Raw genomic sequence first — 5,228 nt, 5'->3', positions numbered from 1 at the left:
TGTCCTTTGTAGGGCTTTGAGCCTTAATCTGCATTCAGAGTAGCTTTCTTCAGAGAAAAATATACCATGTACTGGGTGAGCCTCAGCCCTCTGATTTGCAAATGTGGGGATTCAACCCAACCACCTCTGTAAGTTAGAAAGAAGCTTGGGCTACTTTAGGGTACCTGTGGGTTTCTTCCTTTCAACTTTTCCAGGGAACACTTACTTGTTGAACGCCTGTTACATGCTCAACCCCACGCTAGGCAGCGTGGACATTTTAAAAAGACAAAACGTGATTTCTGCCCTAGAGACACTTACAGCCCAGTATGGTGGTAAGATAAGAATGTAATTTAATAAGGTATTAACTTGTTTCAAAGTGCCTGTAAATCACATAGGCTTATTTAGGGAAGGTTTTCTACAGAAGGTAGAATCCGAACTTCAAAGACGGGTTGAGATTTCAATAGGTAACCAAAACCCTAACTTCTTAAGACTCTGGTGGTGAAGCAAGTAGGGCACTGAGATTCTTGCTCACACATCTGAGTTGCTGCCCCTTTTGTCCACTAGAGAGGAAGGGTCACCTCAGCCATAGTGTTGGGGGTCCTCAAAGGGCCCCCAACTGACTTCCACATGGCCACATCTCCTGCTTTGGCATCTACACCTCCTTTCCTGAGGACTCCCCAGAGGCAATGGTCTGTCTTTCATCCTTGTTGCTCACTCTTCAGAACCCTTTCCAGCCAGATCTACACTGTCAAACTCAACTGACAAATAAAGAATTAGCAGATTAATTCATTATCAAATTATTCAGGCGGGATGATTGAGAGCTCTTGACCTAAATATTTTGACTATCTTTGTCATCCACCCGGAATCTTCCAGACCAGGTCGTTATTTGGGATTCCTAACTCTGTGATATAAGCTTGGTGGGTTTTGACTCCCACTCAACTTTAGGTCCTCTGTTCTCTCTTCTTTTTCCCCTCAGCTTTATTGAGGTTGAATGACACATAAAAATTGTATAACTTTAAGGTGTACAATGTGATATTTTGACAAATGTATATATTATATTGTGAAATGATTGCCACAATCAAGTTAATTCACACATCTATCACCTTACATGGTGTGTGTGTGTGTGTGTGTGGTGAGAAAATTTAAGATCCGCTCTCTTAGCAGATTTCAAGTATTATATACAGTAATACAAGTATTATTAACTATAGTCACTGTGCTGTACATTTGATCCCCAAAACTTACTCATCTTACAACTAAAAGTTTATACCCTCCTAGATCTTTCTGTCTTTTATCATTCAGAAAGGAAGCAGCTGGGGGCACCTGGGTGGCTCACTCGGTGAAGGCTAAGTGGTTGACGCCTCAGATTCTTGGTTTGAGCTCAAGCCTCTGACTCCACTCAGGCTCAGGTTGTGATCTTGGATTCCTGGGATGGAGACTGGCATTTCTTGGCTCAGCAGGGGGTCTCCTTCCCCTCTTCCTCTGCCTACCTCCCCTTGTTCTCTCTCTCTCTCAAATAAACCTTTAAGAATAAGAAAGAAGAAAGAAAGAAAGAAAGAAAGAAAGAAAGAAAGAAAGAAAGAAAGAGAAAAAGAGAAAAAGAGAAAGAAAGAAGCCAAGTCTTTAAGACCTAGTGTCAAATCCTAGGAAGGTCAAGAGTAATGACTCCTGAATTTCAATCTTGACTTCTTCCCTGACAACAATAGGAACAAAGTTCTTTCTGTGTACTTGACTAGGGAATTAATTCCCAGGGGATAGAAAAAACTTCTAGGAGGTAGAACAGGCTTGGGCGATTTTTTTTGTGAAAAAAGAGTAAATTTAAAACAAGTTTCTTGATGCACTCCACCACCACCTCAGAATTTTTTCCCACAAAGGGAAAATTTAATACCCTTATCTTTTGTAAAAAATATTAATGCATTCTCATTGTAAAAACGTAAACGTGACAAAATGCATAAAGAGTACAAATTCTCTTTGAGGACCCACTTCCTACTGTGCCCTCCAGAGTCTGATGCTTAACCAACTGAGCCCCCCAGGCACCTAAGTGGTAAATTCGTTTAAATGATTATCAATGTCCTAACACTCTGCTCTATTTTTTAATCCCTATTTAAAACTTTGATAGTGTCGCATTTGCTTTGTTGTACTTTTTCCTGAGAAAACCTAGAAATGTTCATTTGTCTCTGTATTTAATTGGCAAAAACTTAATGGTCTATGATGTCTCAAGCCCTGGGTAAGACCATGAATTAAAATGAATAGAGAAGTCTGTCACCACATTGACAGTCCGGAAGAAACAGATCAGTACACTCAGAAGTGGTAAGGGAAAGAAATGCATGAAGATGCTATGAAAGCATAACGCCTGGGTACCTAAAGAAATAGGAGGGGGAGCCTGGCTGGCTCACTTGGTTAAGCATCCGACTCTTGATTTTGGCTTAGGTCATGATCTCTGGGTTGTGGGATCAAGCCCTGAGTTGGGCTCCCTGCTCAACAGGAAGCCTGCTTCTTCCTCTCCCTCTCCCCCGCTTCTATTTCCTCTCTGTCTCTCTCTCTGTCAAATACATAAATAAAATCTTAACAAAAAAAAAACAAAAAACCAAGAAACCGGAGAGAGCAGACAGGCTTCTGAGCATATGTAAAGAGTGGGGGAGCATCCAAAAAATAAATAAGAGTTCATCAATAGTCACAAGGAGGAAGGGCATTCCACACAGAAGGAATAACGAATCTGTGAAGCATTGGGGTACCTGTGGAGAACTGCGGGCAGCTCTCTGTGGCTGTAGTGTGGGTGATATGGAGATGGAAGGCCGGAGAATTAGGTAGAATGCAGTGGGGGTGGAGGGTGGGGAAGGACCTTGTGCTGAGGAGTTTGGATTTTATCCTGAAGGCAACTAGAAGCCACCAAAGGGTGATGAGCAGCTGTGTGACATAAAATTTGTATACCTGATGGATTATTTTTTGGCAATGATGGAAGATGGCCTAGATGAGACTAGAGGCAGAGACAATTTAGGGCCAGTGGCAGAAATCCAAGTGACAAGTCTAGAAAACCTGTACAAGTGAATACAGATCCATGTTAAGTGAATGAAAGAGGATGGAATTAGCTCTTTAGCACAACGGAGGCCACTGTGGTTGAATATATGCTTGACACTTCATGCTTACTAAGTTTTCAGTACTTATTATTAATATTTTAATCCATTGTTTTCCAGAGTATTAAAAAAAATCTATTCTTAAATTTGATCTGCACACAGGAGCACCTGGCTGGCTTCATTGAGTAAGTGTCTGACTCTTGATTTTGGCTCAGGTCATGACCTCAGGGTTATGAGACAGAGCCCCAAGTTGGACTCAGTGCTGGCTGTGGAGCCTGCTTAAGATTCTCTCTCTCCCTCTGCTCCCCCTACCTGCCATCTCTCTTTCTCTCTCTCCCTCTCTAACACACACACACACACACACACACACACACACACACTGATCTGAGGGCAATGTTTAGGCAACAGTATCCTTTTTAGATTGAACCAGGCATCCAAAAAACAAGCAAAGAAACACCTCTTCAAAAACAAAATAAAAAGACTAATAGACATAGAAATATTTTCAACGTCTATGTTGCTCTTATACAAACTATTAGGATTGAAAAAAAAAACCAGTCCTATTTATATGGGTAAGCTCTTCAAAAGTTAACAAATAAAAAATCCAAAATGCAGATGAAAAAATTTAGCTTCGCTGTTTTTGAGAAAAGACAGATTAAAACAATGAGATACCACCTTCATTTATCAAACTGGCAAAGGTTTTTTTTTGTTTTGTTTTGTTTTGTTTTGTTTTGTTTTGTTTTGTTTTGTTTTTTAATGGGACCTGGGGCACCTGGGTGGTTTAGTCAGTTGAGTGTCTGCTCTTGGTTTCGGCTCAGGTCATGATCTCACAGTTGTGGGCTTGAGCCCCACAGTGGGCTCTGTGCTCAGCATGGAGTCTACTTCAGATTTTCTCTCCCTCTCCTTCCCACTCACTCTCTCTCTCAAATAAATAAAATCTCTAAAAAAAAAAAAAAAAATGAGGCCCAATATTGACAAGAGTATTGTGTTTTGTCAAATGGTTGCTTTACACACTGAGGAGTGTGAATTAATCCAATGCTTTGCAGTGCAATTTGATAATATGAATTTAAAATTTCTTTTTTTTTAAAAGATTTTATTTATTTATTTGACAGACAGAGACTACAAGTAGGCAGAGAGGCAGGCAAAGAGAGAGGAAGAAGCAGCTGTCCAAGGAGCAGAGAGCCCGATGTGGGGCTCAATCCCAGGACCCTGAGATCATGACCTGAGCCGAAGGCAGAGGCTTTAACCCACTGAGCCACCCAGGTGCCCCTGAATTTAAAATTTCAATCAAAATAATTAACAGTAAATAAATAAAATTTCAATCACGTTAATACATTTGATCCAATAATTCCACCTTTACAACTTTTGTCCTATGAAAGCAATCAGACGATGTTTTTCGGGACATGTATATGAGGGTATTCATTGAATTAGTATAAATAACATCTTCCGTAGAACATTTTTTGAGCGTCCACCCAGCTCATAATGACTGCTTTTATGGGCTACTCTACCTCCAGTTGGGGACCTTCAGGAGCGACTTTGTGGCACAGAGCCACCTCTACCATCCGCAACACAAATGGTTATAAGCTGGTATCACCCAGCTAAGCCAGTCAAGTTTCCTTCCCTGAGAATTTGGATGACAGGAGAAATGACGGAGGAGAAATGGTGTCTCTGCCAAGCTGAGCTTCTCAGGGTCTTTGAGATATATTCATTCAATGCATTTTTTTTCAAAGAAGAAGAATGCTGATGGTAGAGATAGAAGTATAAAATAGCAAAATGCATCCTGAAACAGATGACTGAGTGAGTCCAGAAGACCTGTACGAGTGAGTGGAAAGAGCCAAGACTGAGCGTAAGCTTTTGTACAACCAAAAAGTATAGCAGCAACCGGTTTAAGTTGATACCTGCCTGAGACAGTTTAATACTGAATAATGGGACTTGTGGCAGTGATCCTCTTTCACAGTAAATGACCTCTACTTAGAATTCCTAGTCTTTATATAGAAATAGGCAGAAAGCAATCAGTAACCCAGGGATCCTGGTTAATCCACTCCTTTTTACTTTACTGTGCCATTTCCACTCAATGCCAAGATTGGAAGACATATGCCAAGACTGAGAAAGAAAAATTGATAGGGGAAACTAATATTTTTTAAGCATCCCTTTGCTGTTCACATATTTTATTCCTAAACA

General features: G+C 40.6%; 1 protein-coding gene across 5 annotated transcripts in view; it reads left to right on the top strand.

Moving 5' to 3' along the window:
• SEC31B (SEC31 homolog B, COPII coat complex component) overlaps window positions 1–5,228 on the top strand; it is a 125,104-nt gene that overhangs the window by 59,352 nt on the left and 60,524 nt on the right. For 3 of the 5 annotated variants that reach the window (XR_014309315.1, XR_014309318.1, XR_014309319.1), the window contains exon 29: window positions 3,171–3,235. The exons of the other annotated variants lie outside the window; for them this stretch is intronic. The gene's annotated coding sequence lies outside the window, so the exon portion shown is untranslated. The remainder of the gene's footprint in view (window positions 1–3,170; window positions 3,236–5,228) is intronic. 5 annotated transcript variants of the gene reach the window in all.

This window comes from Mustela nivalis, assembly GCF_964662115.1.
Source record: "Mustela nivalis genome assembly, chromosome: 2".
In the NCBI taxonomy this organism is placed as follows: Eukaryota; Metazoa; Chordata; class Mammalia; order Carnivora; family Mustelidae; genus Mustela; species Mustela nivalis.
This window is presented reverse-complemented; position numbering and strand designations above follow the sequence as displayed.